Source organism: Hyaena hyaena, unplaced genomic scaffold, assembly GCF_003009895.1.
Source record: "Hyaena hyaena isolate Hyena2069 unplaced genomic scaffold, ASM300989v1 scaffold_1210, whole genome shotgun sequence".
Lineage (NCBI taxonomy): Eukaryota > Metazoa > Chordata > Mammalia > Carnivora > Hyaenidae > Hyaena > Hyaena hyaena.
In genome coordinates, this window is record NW_024081845.1 from 133,757 (window position 1) to 153,252 (window position 19,496).

Sequence of the window (19,496 nt, forward strand, 5' to 3'; positions counted from 1 at the left end):
AAAATTCTTTTTTATATAATGCTTTTAAACAACCCAGGATTTATAGGTAATAAGGTCATTAGTAACTTTCATTGGAGTTAGAAATCAGATCAATTTCATTTTAGATGCTAGCTTAAAAATTCATTCCTCCATTTGGAATGCAAGAACTCTGTTAAATATAAACCAGAGCCAAGATCAGTAATCCTCTACAGAGCTCCCTCAACTTTTAACGGGGTTCCATCCCGATAAACCCACTATAAGTTTAAAATAACATAAATCCAGAAAGTAGTTTATACCACATCTTCTTTACATGGACACTTGGGCTGCTTCCAAATTTGGCTATTGTATATAATGCTGCAGTAAACCTAAGAGTGCATGTATTCCTTTGAATTAGTGTTTTTGCAGTTTTTGGGTAAATGCCCAGTAGTGTGATTACTGGATCAAGGAGTTCTATATTTTAATTTTTTGAGGAACATCCAAACTGTTTTCCACAGTGGCTACGCCAGTTTGCATTCCTATGAACAGTGTAAGAGGGTTCCTTTTTCTCTACATCTTTGCCAATACTTGTTATTTCTTGTGTTTCTAATTTTAGCCATTCTGGCAGTTGTAAGCAATATCTCATTGTCATTTTGACTTACATTTCCCTGATGATTAGTGATATTCAGCATCATTTCATGTGTCTACTGGTCATTTGTATGTCTTCCTTCAAGAAATGTCTGTTCATATCTCCTACCTATTTTTTAACTGGTTTACTTGGGTTTTTTTTGGGGGGGCGGGGTGTTGCGTTGTATCAGTTCTTTATAGATATTGAGTACTAACTTTTTATTCGATATGTCATTTGCAAATATCTTCTCCCATTCACTAGGCTGCCTTTTAGTTTTTGTTGAATGGATAAAGAAGGTGTGGCATATATACACAATAGGATATTATTCAGCCATAAATAAGAATAAAATCTTAATTTTTTTTTAATTTTGGAGAGAGAGAGAGAGCATCAGTGGGGAAGATGGGCAGAGGGAGAGAGAGAGTATCTCAAGCAGGCTCCACACTCAGCGCAGAGCCCAATGTGGGCCTCCATCTCACAATGCTGGGATCATGACCTAGGGAGACATCAAGAGTCAGATGCTCAGCCAACTGAGCCACCCAGGAACCCTAATAAGAATAAAATCTTATCATTTGCAACAACGTGGATAGAGATAGAGAGCTAAATCAATCAGGGAAAGGCAAATACCATATAACTTTACTCATATGTGTAATTTAAGAAACTAAATGAGTTAAGGAAAAAAGAGAAAGAGACCAAGAAACAGACTCTTCCCCCGACCCCACCAAGAAACAGACTGATGGTTACCAGAGGGGAGGTGGGTGAGAAATCAGTAAAATAGCTGATGGTGAGTCAAGAGTATTCTTATTATGAAGAGCACTGAGTAATGAACAGAATTGCTGAATCACTATACTTTATACCTGAAACTAATATAGCACTGTATGTTAACAATAATGGAATTAAAATTAAAAATTTAATTTAAAAGAAGTAGTTAACACAGCTAATCTACTGAACATCATAGTTTACCCTAGCCTACCTTAAATGTGCACAGAATACTTACATTAGCCTACAGTTGGGCAAAATCATCTAACACAAAGCCTATTTTATAACAAAGTGTTAAATATCTCATGCAACTTATTAAATACTGTACTGAAAGTGAAAAACAGAATGGAAATATGGGTACAGAATGGTATTTGTTCTTTAACTCTCTTTCATCATGGCTGAGGGGCTGCTTCTAGGGGTTATTCCACAGCACTTCTGGCCTACCCAGACTAGCCAAGAGAAAGCCCTTAAGTTGGAAAGTTACAGGTACGTACATTAGACAACATTATCTATAACATGAATAGGACATGTCTAGGAGATTTGAGTAGGGCATCAAGAATACTATATGGGGTAACAATATTTTGCAGGATTGTTGTTGTGGGGATTTAAAAAAAAGGTTTGAAATGGGGTGTTGCTGCTTATCTGAGACTCAATATCTAGAATCCTGCTTTGTCACAGCCTCTGATGACCTGAAGAAGGCCCTATGAATGGAGAGTGAGATCAAGTAAATGCTGTTTTGTCAAAACTCTTTCCATCGCAAAGGACAGAAACCTTATCTAGTTAAGCTAAAAAAACAAAATGAAACAAAACAAAAAACTCCACAAAAACACAAAAGCCTACTCATGTAACTGAAGCCAGAGAAGACCTAGGTGAAACTAGCTTTGAGTTAACTGTGAGGAAGAAAAGTTTAATGAAACAAAACACATTGCACTGTGTTTGGGTTCTAGACAAAAAGTGTTTAAAACATTTTATTAAATTTTACTTGTAGCAAGAAGAGAACAAAATAGTTAAAATTGTAGTTTCTAGAGTTCAATGCATTTTTTAAAAAAAGCTGAGGCTGACTGTTTGATAATTTACATAAACAAATACAATGTAAAACTGTGTCTAATTTTTAGAATTATTATTTATGAATTTTTAAATTAGCTAAACAAGTTTTTACGAACATTTGAAGCAATAAAGTCAGTAAAGTCTTCATTTGTGTAACAGAGAAGTGAACTAGTTAGTTTATTTGCACTAAGAAAATTATCTAGTGAAAAGTAAGTTGTCAAAACAAAAATGTGGTTTTTTTGGCTTTCTATCTAGCTAACAAATTTTACTGATAAGAAGCTAACTTCCAGGGTGCCTGGGTGACTCAGTCAGTTGAGCGTCTGACTTCGACTTGGGTCATGATCTCATGGTTCGTGGGCTCAAGCCCTGCATCGGGCTCTGTGCTGACAGCTCAGAGCCTGGAACCTGCTTCGGATTCTGTGTCTCTCTCTCTCTCTGCCCCTCTCCCATTCATGCTGTGTTTCTCTCTGTCTCAATAATAATAAACATTTAAAATTTTTTTAAAAAGAAGCTAACTTCCATTCTTAAGGAGAAAGTTAATATTTTTAAAAATACTTTTTCCCCTAATGAATGAGAGAGCCTTCTACTTTTATTTCAGAGCGACATGATATACTGAGCAGTTTAGGGATTCTTTTCTTTTGACTCAGATTCCATGTTTTAGCCTCATTTTCTCAGTCTCTAATCTGTGACAAAGAATGCCTTTTGGTAGCGCATTGAAAAAAACGTTGATTTATTTCTTTGTATCTAGATATTCTAGAAAAGGAGTGCAATTAGCTTGGTTTGCACTGAGCCTACATCTTGGAGTGATATATCTTAGTGGATTATAAACAGAATAGATAAGTACTTACTTTTATCCCTAACCTTATTTTCACAATTCTGATGAAAGACAAATTCTGATGAAAGACAAATTTAAGAAGAATACCAGCAAAAGGAAATTGTTCATCCTAAAGCCTAGAACATAGCGTCATCCATCCACTCCCCCCAGGCCAACCTAAGGCATATGTGGTTACTGTTACCACTTACCTCAACAAACCCCATTTTCTTTTCCTTTTTTGGCATGCTACCAAACTACATTTCTAAACATCCCTTGTGGTTATGGGGGTCTACTGTGATTGAATTCTCACTACTGAAACATAGGCAGAAGTGACTAAGTTGTTTCCAGATCTAGTTTCTAAATAGACATTCCATTCCTTAACTGGAGGTCCTGTTTTGTGGGCATGGTACATCCACAAAATTAAGGAATCTAGGTCCCTGAGTCTCAACTCAGAACACAGCTCCTCAACTAGGCATGACTATTTTGTACTGTTGCATAAGGGAGAAATAAACTCTTATTGAGAGTCTGAGGTCTTGGGATGTTTTGTTGTAGCAGTTAACCTACCCTAACCATAGGAGTGACCCAAGAAAGACCAGATGCAGGACTGTCCTAGTGCCAAAGTCATGGAAGAGAAATTTGTAAGGATTCTATGATTCAGTAAATACCCTTACTTTCCTTTCACTTATATTAGCATTTCTCCTTATTGGTACAATTAAAGGAAGTATTATAAAAATTGAGAGGAGGCTGAAACTTTCTATAGAGTCATCAAAAGAAAAGTGCTTTATATAAAGAAGATGCTTAAGAAATAGCAGCCTTTAATAGAGTTCTGTTTAACATTTAATCATTGTAAGCCCTGTTAACCTTTATCACTGTCTATTATGGTCCTTCAGGGGGAGCCTGGGTGGCTCAGTAGGTTAAGCATCTGACTGGCTTGGATCATGATCTCACGGTTCGTGGGTTCTAACTCCATGTTGGGCTCTGTGCTGACAGTCAGTTCAGAACCTGGAGCCCATTTCAGATTCTGTATCTCTCTCTCTCTGACCCTCCCCTGCTCACGTTCTCTCTCTCTCTCTCAGAAATAAATTAAAAAATAAAATAAAATAAAATACTGTGCTTCATCAGGAATCTATAACTGAATTTTCCACACTTTACCTTGGATTATTATCATGTATACTATACATCTATTTTATTATATTCTAGTTAGAAAACATGGTGAAAAACAGTAAAAGAAGTTTTTAAAAAGGAAACAACATAATTTAAATTTAACATTTACATTTAAATATAATTAAATTTAATTTAATTAAATCTAGAGGGGCTGAGATGACAGTTAACTTTAATTTTATTTTTGCTCATTTGTATTTTCCATTTTTTTCCCGATGAGTACATGTTGAAAAAAGAGTAAAAATGGGGTGCCTGGGTGGCTCAGTCAGTCAAGCATCTGACTTTGCTCAGGTCATGATCTTGGAGTTCGAGCCCTGCATTGGGCTAAAAATAAAATAAATAAAAACATTTTTTAAAAAAAGAGTAAAATTAAAATCACATAATCCTATTCTCTTAGCACAACCAATTTAATGTTTGCATGTTATCTTTTACCTTGGAGTTTATAACATATGCATATAGTTTGTTTTATATAATGGCAGTACAGTAAAATACTGGACTTTGGAACCAAACTATTTTTCATCCCTACTCTACCCCTAAGTAGCTCCTTCGTCTTGTGAAAGTCATTAAAACATTTTTTGAAATGTTTATTTATTCTTGAGAGAGAGACAGAGCATGAGTGAGGGAGGGGCAGAGATAGGAAGGAGACACAGAATCTGAAACAGGCTCCAAACTCTGAGCTGTCAACACAGAGCCTGATGGGGGACTTGAGTTCACAAACTGTGAGATCCTGACCTGAGGTCGGATGCTTAACTGACTGAGCCATCCAGGCAATCCTCTCGTGAACATCATTTAATCTGTTCCTTGATTTTCTCTTCTGATAAAAAAATTCCTAAGGTGTCATGCTGTAGTGAAGATTTAATGTATATAATGTATTAAATGCAAAAAAAAAAAATCAAAACAATTTCTAGCACATATGTTTTTGTAGTTAGCAACTATTAATATATATTAAAATTGTATATTTCCCCATTTTCTATATGGTCATCATAATTATATTTTGGTAAGCATCCCATCTGTTATTTAATATTCCATTATGAAATATAGTAATAAAGAATAATTGACCCTTGAACATCGGGAGGTTGGAGTACTGATCCTCCAGGCAGTTTCAAATCTGTATATGACTTTTTCTTAATTAAAAAATATTTTTAATGCTTATATTTTTGGGACAGAGAGACAGCACAAGCTGGGGAGAGGCAGAGAGAGAGGGAGACATAGAATCCGAAGCAGGCTCCGGGCTCCATGCTGTCAGCACATGGGGCTCGAACTCACAAACTACGATATCATGACCTGAGCCAAATCTGAGCCAAAGTCAGACACTTGAATGAATGAGCCACCCAGGAGCCCATTTATATAACTTTTGAGTCCCCCAAACCTTAACTACTAATAGCCTACTGTTAAGCAGGAGCCTTACCAATAACATAAACAGTCAAGTAATACATATTTTGTATGTTATATATATTATATATTGTATTTTTACAATAAACTAGGAGAAAAGAAAATGTTATTAAGAAAATCATAAGGAAGAGAAAATATATTTTCAGTACTGTACTTATAAAAAAAATCTACATATAAGTGGACCCACACAGTTCAAACCCATGTTATTCAAGGGTCAACTGTAGTTTAAAAATGTTGGGCAGTTGACATTTAGGTTGCTTCCAATACTTGACTTTCATAGCCATTGCTGCATTAAACACTTTTTTTCAAAATTTTTATTGCAGTAAGATATACAAAAAAATTTACTATCTTAGCTATTTTTAAGTATGGTGTTAAGTATATTTATAGTGTTATACAGTCATCATTACCAACATCTCCATGACTTTTGTCTTACGACACTGAAAGTCTAATTAAACCATAACGCCGCATTTCTCCTTCCCTCCAGTCCCTGACAACCACCATTCTTTCTGTCTCTATGATTCTGACTACATTAAGTACTTCATATAAGTGGAATCATAAGGTATTTGTGTTTTTGTGACTCTTATTCATTTACAGTTAAACTAATTACTGATGGAGGATTTAAGTTCTGTCATTGTGCTGTATGTTTTCTATATGCTATATAACATTTTTGACACTCATTTCCTGTCTTGCAGTCGTCTTTTGTACTTAGCTGATTTTTTCAGTGAACTGTTTAAATTCCCTTCTTATTTACTTTCATGTATATTTCATAGCTATTTTTTCTTTGTGGTTACCAAGATTACATTAACATGCTTAAGTTGTAACACTAATTTGAATTTATACCAGCTTAACTTCAATAACATACAATACAAAACTGCTTCTTTAGAGCCTTGTGCCTTTGGTTGTTATGTCACAAAATTATACAATGTGTGCCCCTCAACATAAATTAATAATTCTTTTAAAGGAATTAATCTCTTAAGTATGTAGAAAATATATAGAGTTACAAACCAAATTTATAATATATTAGCTTTTAAAACAGCCTATGTATTAAGGCCAACATTACACTGATACCAAAACCAGAGAAAGACACTACAAAAAACAGAACTATAGCCAATATCTCTGATAGGCATAAATGCAAAAGTCATCAACAAAATATTAGCAAATTGAATCCAATAATAAAAAAAATCATTCATCATGATCAACTGGGATTTATTCCTGTGATGCAATGTGTTTCAATATTTGTAAATCAATCAATATGAGGCATTACATCAATAAAAGAAAGAAAATTATATGATGATTTCAGTAGATGCAGAAAGAGCATTTGACAAAGTGCAATATCCTATTCATGATAAAAACTCTTAATAAAGTAGGTTTAGAGAAAACATACCTCAACATAATAAAGGTATATATGAAAAACCCACAGCTAACATCACACTCAATGATGAAAAACTGAGAGCTTTTCCCCTAAGTCAAGGATGTCCACTCTCACCAGTTCTATTCAACATAGTACTGGAAGTCCTAGCCATAGAAGTTAGACAAGAAAAAGAAATAAAGCCATCCAAATTGGTAAGGAAGAAGTAAAACTTTCACTATCTGTGGATGATATGATACTACACAAAGAAAACCCTAAAGACTTCCCCCAAAATGATCAGAACTGATAAATGAATTCAATAAATTTGCTGGGTACAAAATATATAGAAATTAATTGCATTTCTCTACACTAATAATGAAGTAGCAAAAAGAAAAATTAAGAAAACAATCACATTTACAGTTACATCAAAAATAATACCTAGGAATATACTTAAGGAGGTGAAAGACTTGTACTCTGTAAACTATAAAACACTGTTGAAAGAAATTGAAGATCACACAAACAAATGGAAAAATATTCTATGTTCATGGGTTGGAAGAACAAATACTGTTAAAATGTCCATATTATCCAGAGCAATCTATAGCTTTAATGTAATTGCTGTCAAAATACCTTTTTCACAGAACTAATACAAACACTCCTAAAATTTGTATGGAACCACAAAAGACCCTGAATATGAAAGCAATCTTGAAGAAGAAAACCAAAACTGGAGGTATCACAATCCCGTATTTCAAGAGATACCACAAGGCTGTAGTAATCAAAATAGTATGTTAGTAGCACAAAAAATAGACGCACATATCAATGGAACAGAATAGAGAACCCAGAAATGAACCCACAATTATATGGTCAATTAATATTTGACAAAGGAGGCAAAAATATCCAATGAGAAAAAGAATGTATCTTCAATAAGCAGTGTTGGGAAAATAGGACAGTTAGATACAAAAGACTGAAACTGGACAACTGTCTTAAATTATATACGAAAATAAACTCAAAATGGATTAAAGACCTAAATGTGAGATCTGAAAGCATAAAAATTCTATAAAAGATCACAGGCAGAAATTTCTATGACAATGGCCTTGCAATATTTTTCTAGGTATGTCTCCTGTGGCAAGGGAAATAAAAGCAAAAATAAACTAATGGAACTACATCAAAATAGAAAGTTTCTGCACAGTGAATGAAGTATCAACAAAACTAAAGACAACCTACTAAGTGGGAGAAGATAATTGCAAATGACATATCCAGTAAAGGATTAATACCCAAAATGTACAAAGAACTGATGCAACTCAACACCAAAAAAACAAACAATGCAATTAAAAAATGGGCAGAAGACACGAATACACCTTTCTCCAAAGAAGAAATACAGATGGCCAACAAATACATAAAATGATGCTCAACATGGTAAATCATCCGAGAAATACAAATCAAAACCATAATGAGATATCACTTCACACCTGTCAGAATGGCTAAAATCAAAAACACAGGAAACAACCAGTGTTGGCAAGGATATGGGGAAACAAAGGAAACCCCATGCACTGTCAGTAGAAATGCAAACTAGAGCAGCCACTGTGTAAAACAGTATTCCTCAACACAGACTCCTCCTCCTCAAAAGATTAAAAATGGAATTACCATATGACCCAATAATTCAATTCAATAGTTACACTACTGGGTATTTACCAAAGATTATGAAAACACAAATTTGAAAGTATATATGCACCCCTATGTTTATTGCAGCATTATTTACAGTAACCAAACTATGGAAGTAACCCAAGTATTCATAGGTAAAGTGGTAGGTATATACAGTGGTATAATAGCAATTCAGCAATAAGAAAAAAATGAAATCTTGCCATTTGCAATGACACGAATGGATAGAAAAAGCATAATGCTAAGCAAAATAATTCAATCAGAGCAAGACAAATACCATATGATTTCACTTATATGTGGAATTTAAGAAACAAAACAAACAAGGAGCGCTTGGGTGGCTCAGTTGGTTAAGTGTCTGACTTCGGTTCAGGTCCTGATCTCACGGTTTGTGGGTTTGAGCCCTTCATCGGGTTCTGTGCTGACAGCTCAGAGCCTGGAGCCTGTTTCAGATTGTGTCTCCCTCTCTCTGCCCCTCCCCCACTCATGCTCTGTCTCTCTGTCTCAAAAACAAATAAACAAAATTTAAAAAAGAAAGAAACAAAACAAACGAACAAAGAGAAAATCCAAAAAACAGACTATTAACTATAGAGAACAAACTGATGGTTACGAGAAGGGAGGTGTATGGGGCATGGGTGAAATAGATGAAGGGGATTAAGAGTATACTTATCTGGACAAGCCCTGAGTAATTTATAGAATTGTTGGATAACTATATTGTATACCTTAGGCTAATATAATATTGAATGTTAATTATACTGAAATTAAAATAAAACAAATAAAATAGCCCGTATATTTACCATTCCTTATCCCAATCCCCTTACAGGCAGTTGTGCACATGTTCCAGGAGCAGCCTGCAAATATCAGATATCTGAGCTCTCTGGCTGACCGCTGCTTCTATACACAGAGGTATAGTTAATAAGTGGGTGGCCATTATTGCACCTCTCCCAAATGTTGCAAGACCTTCCTCCTCAGGCTGAAGTGACTTCTCTGGGATTTAAAGGGCTAGTGCCCTTCCCTTCTCCCTTCATTTTTCCTTTTCCTCTTTTGGGAGCCAGACATTAAAGATCAGGACATTCAAAAACAATTGCATGTGCAAGGAAAATCAGAAAGTGAGCAATCTGCAGGGAAAGACCCAGAAAAGGCATGAAGTTTAAAACTCAGGCTGATCCTCAGCACAGCCAGCCTACAACAATCAAAACAAAAAACAGCAAACCAAATTATTAGGTCCAAATGCCCTATATGAGACCAATATTATCCTGATACCAAAACCAAACAAAGACATTCCAAGAAAAGGGCAGATTAATATCTCTTATGAATACAGATGCAAAGGTCCTCATCAAAATACAAATCAAATCCAGCAACATACAAAAAGAATTATATACCATGACCAGGTTGGCTCAACAAATGAAAATCAATCAATGCAATATGATATATTAATAAGGAACCAGAACCACATGATCAGCTCAGTAGACATACAAAAGGCATTTGAAAAAATGCAACACCCCTGCAAGATAAAAACACTCAACAGACTAGGAATAGAAGGGAATTAACTCAATTTGATAAAGAATATCTACAAAAAACTCACAGCCAGAATCATACTTAGTGGTGAAACAGACAGGGATGTCTGTTCTTACCACTTCTAGTCAACATTGTGCTGGGGTTTCAAGTGATGGCAATTAGGAAAGAAAACAAATAGAAAAAATCATACCGGAAATGAAAAAATAAGATTATATAGGCAGATGACATAATCTTATACATAGAAAATTCCAATGAACTACTGAAAACCCATTAGAACTAGTAAATGAGTTCAGTAAGGTAGCAGGATACAAGATCAATTTACAAAAATTAACTGTAATTCTGTACAGTTGTAATGAACAATCTAAACATGCAATTAGGAAAATTATCCCATGTGGAGTGCCTGGGTGGCTCAGTTGATTAAGTGTCCGACTCTTGATTTTGGCTCAGGTCATGATCTCATGGTTGGTCCTGAGATTGACCCTTGTGTCAGCTCTGTGCTGGGCATGAAGCCTGTTTAAGATTTTCTCTCTTTCCCTCTGTCCCTCCCCTACTGGAATGCATGGGCACACTCTCTCTCTCAAAAAAAAAAATCCCATGTATAACACCATGTATCCATGTATAACATCAAAAATAAAATATTTAAAAATTCATTTACCAAAAGAAGTGGAAGGTTCATGAACAGAACACTTTACATCATTCAAATAAATTAAAGAAGATTTAAATAAATGGAAAGACATCGATGTTCATGGATTGTAAGGCTTCATGTTGTTAAGACGGTAATAGTACCCAAGTGGATCCACAGATTCAATGCAATCCCTTTCAAAAGCATAGCTGGCTTTTTTTTCCTTGAAATTGATAAGCTGATTCTAAAATTAATATAAAAATTTGAGGTACACAGAAAAACCAAAAGAATCCTGAAAATTAATAACCAAGTTGGAAAACTCATACTTTCCAATTTCAAACTTACAAGAAAGGTACAGTAATGAAGACAAAATTCATATGTTGAAGTTTTAAACCCTATGTGCCTATATTCAGAGATAGGGTCTTATGTAAGGATCTGATAAAGATTAAAATAGATTATAAGGGAGGGACCCTAATCTAAGGTTGATGTCATCCTTATAAGAAGAGAAAGAGACACTAGAGTTCTCTCCACCATGTGAGGACACAGCCAGAAGGTGACAGTGTATAAGCCAGGGAAAGAGCTCTTGTCAGGAACTGAATCAGCTAGCACCTTGATCTGGGAATTCCAGCCTCCAGAACTGTGAGAATATTAAATTCTGTTGTCTAGGCCAAAAAACAAACAAACAAACAAAAACCCCTCATATTTTGAATTATGTGCTTTAGAAAATAGCCACCCCTTCTATTATATTTGTGTATTTCTTAAGACGATATTAGGCTTGGCGTGAGGCATTCTGGCAATAGGGTCCTGGGGAGATGAGCTGAAATCTGAGACGATATTCCTATGGATACAGGAGGGGCTCTTCTTGAAACTAGGGAATAAACAGAGAAATTTTTTTTCCAACTCACATAAGGAAGAAATTACAGGTCCATAATCTGTATCTGAGACCTTCAGAATAGATTATTTTGCCGTCAGAATTTTTCACATCTTAAAAATGAAAGACATGCAGATTCTTCACATTTAACACCTTCAGCAGAACCTGGGGTACCAAGGTACTATTATCAAACCATATTTCTGTAATGAAAAATATGAGTACCCACACTACATGGGATAAAGATTATAAATGTCTGCTAATCAGTTTAGGTCATGTTATTTTTAGTTTAAAAAAAATTTTAAGTGTATTTATTTTGAGAGACACAGAGACAGCATGAGTGGGAAAGGGGCAGAGAGGGAGAGAGAGAATCCCAAGCAGGCTCTGGGCTGCCATCTCAGAGCCTGATTGATGCAGGGCTTGAACTCACAAAACTGCAAAATCATGACCTTAGTGGAAACCAAGAGTCAGATGCATAACCAACTGAGCCACCCAGGTGCCCGTTTTTAAATTTTTAACATTTATTTATTTTTGAGAGAGAGAGACAGAGTGTGAGCAGGCGAGGGACAGAGAGAGGGAGACACAGAATCCGAAGCAGGCTCCAGGTTCCTAGCTGTCAGCACAGAGCCTAACGTAGGGCTCAAACTCACGACTGTGAGATCATGACCTGAGCTGAGGTTGGTCTCTTAACCAAATGAGCCACCAGGCGCTCCTAGGTCATGTTTTGATGCCAAATGACTTTGTACCAAACTTCCAAATAAAAATCTGTCTCAAGAGCTTTTTAGTTTTCCTCTCTGTGGGTAAATATATATATTATTTCCTCTCTGTGGGTAAAGGATTATTATATATATTATTAATATCCGTGGGACTGAAAAGTCTGATTTGGAGTGGAAGATGTCAACTCTTGTCTCTAAATGGACTTTTTTCTCTTGGTTCTAACTTTCTGGCGGAGAGGTAGAGCACAGAGAAGAGGATGGGAGTCTGTGATGCCTGAATCTCAAATCAGGCCTAGCTTCCTGTTAACTCTCACATTTAATTTCCTTTTGTTAATCCCTAACTCGATAGTTACTACATGGTCTCCTATGAAGATTATGGAGAAAGATTTTCCTCTGTCTAGGCGCACTGCAATAAAACATTAAAGCCCATTGATTCTGACATTTTATTTTATATTAATGGTTAATAAGAAGGTGAATCTCAGGACAAGATTTGAGGTAAGAGGATGAATTATATTTTCCTTCCTGGTGGTTGGTTCTTCTTCCATTTCCACCTTGGAGAATTTTGGTTTGACTACATTAAAGTGGGCAATGGTCCTTTTTTTATTACTGTTTACTTACCTTCACAATATACCTTAAACCCACGAGCACTAACTGCAATATCAGTGGTCTAATGTAGTGAGAACACAGATCTGGTACTTGTTACCAATGGCAGCAAGATGGATCCTGTTAACCTAAAAACATACATGGAATTAATTGTTAGAGCCATAGATATTTTACCTAACAAAGTTGAAAGAGCATTAAAAATTATTTTATCAAGTTCCCAAGCTTTGTATAAACATGCACATACATATGCACACACACACATATATATGAGTTTATTACATATTAATTAGCAGTCACTCATCAAAGGAAATTATTGTAAGTTTATAAATTTACACTTATTTATGAATATGTGTGTATTACTGAGAAGATGATGATGGTGGTACTAGAATAAGGATAGACCTATAGATCAATGGAATGGAATTGAGAGTCCAGAATTAAACCCTAATATATATAGTCAATTGATTTTTGACAAGGGTGTCCAGATAATTCAGTGAGGAAAGGACAGTCTTTTCAATAAACAGTGCTAGGACAACTGACTATCTACATGCAAAAGAATTAATTAAAGCCCTATCTTATAACATACACAAAAATTAATTCAACCAAAGTTCTAAATATAACAGGTAAAACTATAAAGCTCATAGAAGAGAAGAGGGGCATAAGTCTTCATGACCCTGGGTTAGGCATTGGTTTCTACCTATGACACCAAAGTGTAAGCAACAAAGAAAAAATAGTGATAATTTGCTGTGACCTAATATTGTAAAGATATAATTTCAAAGCACTGAAAAGTACACATCAGCACTAGATAATCCTGTTATTTCAAATGCTGTATTTGGCAATGGTCTGAAACCCAGAGGATGCACAATGTGAAACCACTTCTCTTTGCAAAATCATATATAGTACCGTCTCTATTAAGAGGAATGAGGGGTGCCTGGGTATCGGATTAGTTGGTTGAGTGTCTGATTCTTGATTTCAGATCAGGTCATGATCTTAGGGTTGTGGGTTTGAGTCCTGCGTCAGGCTCTGCATTGAGCATGGAACCTGCTTATGATTCTCTCTCTCTTTCTCCCATCCCCCCCCCCCACCATGCCTCTCTTCTCTGCTCAAGTGCTCTCTCTCTTAAAAAAAAAAAATAGAGCAGCAAAGTCTGTGTGAATTTAGCTGCATTTAAGAAAATGTTTCTCTTCCTTTATTTGTCTTTGCATTATCCCAGAGCTGAAAAATATTTCTCTTTGGGGTGTGTGTGATCCAGTAAGTTACTAGAAGACTATAGGAGAAATGAAGATGTACATTTCATTTCACACTGGTATAGTGTTTCTCATTGAGGTGTCTAATGAGACAGTTTTGCTTAACAGCCTCTTACTGAAAAACTCAGACTTAGGGAAATGTATTGTGGATTTGTGTCCTATGGACTTCCCTTCTGTGGAGTGGGGCAGCGTTCGGGTTTGGGTGTGGGTGGGCGGTGGATCCTAGGGTGAAATAAATTTCTGTGGATAGGGATTAGAGTTCTCCCAAATGGTGATTTTTGCTACAGTAGAGATTAAAGAAAACCCCTTCAACTGAGGAACAGCATAGAGGTACGTTTTACACAGGAAAAACAGATGCTGTTCTGTGTCTATGAAGGGAACTCCCAGTCCCCATTACATATTTCACATTTTGTTCGTTTGACTTTAGAAATAGTCATATTTAGAGGCACCTGGATGGCTCAGTCAGTAGAGCGTTGGACTTCAGCTCAGGTCATGAGCTGGGTTTGTGGGTTTAAGCTCTGCAAAGGGGTCTGCGCTGGTGGGTTGGAGCCTGCTTGGGATTCTCTCTCTCTGTCCCTCCTCCACTCCCGCTGTGTGTGTGTCTCTCTCTCAAATTAAATAAATTAACTTAAAAAATTGTCATATTTAGCATATGGTTTTAGTTCTCTTGGGTTCTAAAATTTTACTTTGTTATCTAAAATCCTTCAGTAAAATTGTAAAGGTAAGGTTATATGTTGAAATGTGGTTTGGGGGATTTTAAAGGAGTCGCCATTCCTGTCAGAGAGCAGCATTTAATTGAGGAATTATGGGAGAGCAAAGGTTTAGGGCTGAGCTGAATGGGGAAGAGCTCTCTTGAGAAATGGCCAGAATTTATACTGTAATTAATATAATCCTCCTCCCCCTGAAAAAATATATATGAGGAAGGTTACAGAAGAAAACCATTTTCTAACAAAATTATCCTAGCTAATTTTCAGCCAAGCATCTCATTATGTAAATATTACAAAATATTGAAAACTTTGTCTTTAGTCACGCATGCTTTATTGTTACCCAGAATTTCAGTTCACTTTTAGTTCACAATAAGGAATTAAATTTAATTTCAATAATGTTAAGAGTGGTCTGATGAGAAGTACGGGCAGCATAAGAAAAGGATAAATTACTACACTCAACTGATAAGATAATAGTAGGGTTTATTCCATGCTGAATCAACAATCTCCTTTTTCTTTTTTAAATTTATATTGTTTAATTTACATCCAAGTTAGTTAGCATATGGTGTAAAATGATTTTAGGAGTAGATTCTTAATGCCCCTTACCCATTTAGACCATCCCCCCTCCCACAACCTTACTAGCAACCCTCTGTTTGTTCTTTATATTTAAGAGTCATATGGGGCGCCTGGGTGGCTTAGTCGGTTAAGCGTCCGACTTTCGCTTAGGTCATGATCTCGCGGTTCGTGGGTTCGAGCCCCGCATCGGGCTCTGTGCTGACTGCCAGCTCAGAGCCTGGAGCCTGTTTCAGTCTGTGACTCCCTCTTTCTCTGACCCTCCCCTGCTCACGCTGTGTCTCCTAGAAATAAATAAAACATTAAAAAAAAATTTAAAAAAAAAGAGTCATTTATGTTTTGTCCCCTTCCCTGTTTTTACATTACTTTTGCTTCTCTTTCCTTACATCCATCTGTTTTGTATCTTCAATTCCTCATATGAGTGAAGTCATATGATATTTGTCTTTCTCTGACTAATTTTGCTTAGCATAATACCTTCTAGTTTCATCTGTGTAGTTGCAAATAGCAAGGTTTCGTTCTTTTTGATTGCCGAGTAATACTCCATTGTATATATATATACACACACATTTATATATATATTATATATATATAACATATATATTATATATATATATATATACGCCACTTCCTCTTTATCCATTCATCCATCGATGGACATTTGGGATCTTTCCATACTTTGGATATTGTCCATAGTGCTGCTATAAACATTGGGGTGCATGTGCCCCTTTGAAACAGGACATCTGTATCCCTTGGATAAATACCTAGTAGTGCAATTACTGGGTCGTAGGGTAGTTCTATTTTTAACTTTTTTGAGGAATCTCCATACTGTTTTCCAGAGTGGCTGGACCAGTTTGCATTCCCACCAGCGGTGCAAAAGAGATCTTTCTCTGCATCCTCGCCAACATCTGTTGTTGCCTGAGTTGTTAGTGTTAGCCATTCTGACAGGTGTGAGGTGGTATCTCCTTGTGGTTTTATTTTTATTTCCCTGAGGATGAGTGACATTGAGCATTTTTTCATATGTCGGTTGGCCATCTGGATGTCTTTGGAGAAGCATCTATTCATGTATTTTGCCCATGTCTTCACTGGAGTATTTGTTTTTTGGTTGTTGGGTTTGTTAAGTTCTTTACAGATTTTGGATACTAACCCTTTATCTCATATGTCGTTTGCAAATATCTCCTCCCATTCTGTCGGTTGCCTTTTAGTTTTGATGATTATTTCCTTCGCTGTGCCGAAGCTTTTTATTTTGATGAGATCCCAATAGTTCATTTTTGCTTTTGCTTCCCTTGCCTGCAAAGACATGTTGAGTAAGAAGTTGCTGTGGCTGAGGTCAAAGAGGTTTTTGCCTACTTTCTCCTCTAGGATTTTGATGGCTTCCTGTCTTACATTTAGGTCTTTCATCCATTTTGAGTTTATTTTTGTGTATGGTGTAAGAAAGTGGTCCAGGTTCATTTTTTTGCATGTCACTATGCAGTTTTCCCAGCACTGTTTGCTGAAGACACTGTCTATTCCATTGGATATTCTTTCCTGCTTTGTCAAAGATGAGTTGGCCATACGTTTATGGGCCCATTTCTGGACTCTCTATTCTGTTCCATTGATCTGAGTGTCTGTTTTTTGTGCCAGTACCATACTATCTTGAAGATTACAGCTTTGTAACATGTCTTGAAGTCTGAAAATGTGATGCCTCCAGCTTCGGTTTTCAAGATTGTTTTAGCTATTTGGGGTCTTTTGTGGTTCCATACACATTTTAGGACTGTTTGTTCTAGCTCTGAAAAATGCTGGTGTTATTTTGATAGGTATTGCATTGAATATGTAGATTGCTTTGGGTAGTATCAACATTTTAACAAGGTTTCTTCTTCCAATCCAGGAGCATGGAATATTTTTCCATTTTTTTGTGTCTTCTTCAATTTCTTTCATAAACTTTCTATAGTTTTCATTGTATAGATTTTTCATCTCTTTGGCTATGTTTATTCCTAGGTATTTTATGTTTTTTGGTGCAATTGTAAATGGGATCGATTCCTTGATTTCTCTTTCTGTTGCTTCATTATTGATGTATAGGAATGCAACTGATTTCTGTCTATTGATTTTATATCCTGTAACAATTTATTGAATTGCTGAATTCATAGATCAGTTCTGGCAGTTTTTTGGTGGAATCTTTTAGGTTTTCCATATAGAATGTCATGTTATCTGCGAAGAATAGAAGTTTGACTTCCTCTTGGCCCATTTGGATGCCTTTTATTCCTTTATATTGTCTGATTGCTTAGGTTAAGGCTTTCAATACTATGTTGAATAACAGTGGTGAGGATGGACATCCCTGTTATGTTCCTGACCTTAGGGGGAAAGCTCTCAGTTTTTCACCATTGAGGATGGTATTAGCAGTGGGTCTTCCATATATGGCTTTTATGATCTCAAGGTATGATCCTTCTATCCCTACTTTCTTGAGGGGTTTTATCAAGAAAGGATGTTGTATTTTGTCAAATGCCTTCTCTGCATCTACTGAGAGGATCATGTGGCTCTTGTCCTTTCTTTTATTGATGTGATGGATCACATTGATTGTTTTGCAGATATTGAACCAGCCCCTGTATCCCAGGTATAAATCTCACTTGGTTGTGGTGAATAATTCTGTTAATATATTGTTGGATGGTTGGCTAGTTGAGGATTTTTGCATTCATGTTCATCAGGGAAATTGGTCTATAGTTCTCCTTTTTAGTGGGGTCTTTGCCTGGTTTTGGAATCAATGCAATGCTGGCCTGATAGAAAGAGTTTGGAAGTTTTTCTTCTATTTCTATTTTTTGGAACAGCTCAAGAAAATAGGTGTTAACTCTTCTTTAAATGTTTGGTAGAATTTACCTGTAAAGGCATCCGGCTCTGGACTCTTGTTTTTTAGGAGATTTTTGATTACTAATTCGATTTCTTTACTGGTTATGGGTCTGTTCAAATTTTCTATTTCTTCCTGTTTCAGTTTTTGTAGTTTATATGTTTCTAGGAATTTGTCCATTTCTTCCAGATTGCCCATTTTATTAGCGTATAATTGCTCATAATATTCTCTTATTATTGTTTGTATTTCTTCAGTATTGGTTGTGATCTCTCCTCTTTCATTCTTGATTTTATTTATTTGGGTCCTTTCCTTTTTCTTTTTGATCAAACTGGCTAAAGGGCTTATCACTTTAGTTAATTCTTTCAAAGAACCGGCTCCTGGTTTCATTGATCTGTTCTAGTGTTTTCTTTTTGGTTTTGATAGCATTGATTTCTGCTCCAATCTTTATTATTTCCTGTCTTCTGCTTGTTTGGAGTTTTATTTGTTCTTTTTCCAGCTCTTTGAGGTGTAATGTTAGGTTGTGTATCTGAGACCTTTCTTCTTTAGGAAGGCTTGGATTGGTATATACTTCCCTCTTATGACCACCTTTGCTATGTCCCAGAGGTTTTGGGCTGTGGTGTTATCATTTTCATTGGCTTCTATTTATTTTTTAAATTTCCTCTTTAATTTCTTGGTTAGCCCATTCATTCTTTAGTAGGATGGTCTTTAGTCTCCAACTATTTGTTACCTTTCCAAATTTTTTCTTGTGGTTGATTTCAAGTTTCATAGTGCTGTGTTCTGAAAATATGCACGGTATGATCTAGATCTTTTTGTACTTGTTGAGGGCTGATTTGTGTTCCAGTATGTGATCTATTCTGGAGAACGTTCATGTGCACTTGAGAAGAATGTTTATTCTGCTGCTTTAGGATGAAATGTTCTGAATATATCTGTTAAGTCCATCTGGTCCAGTGTGTCATTCAAAGCCATTGTTTCCTTGTTGATTTTCTTTTTAGATGATGTGTCCATTGCTGTAAGTGGGATGTTGAAGTCCCCTACTATTATGGTATTATTACCAATGAGTTTCTTTATGTTTGTGATTC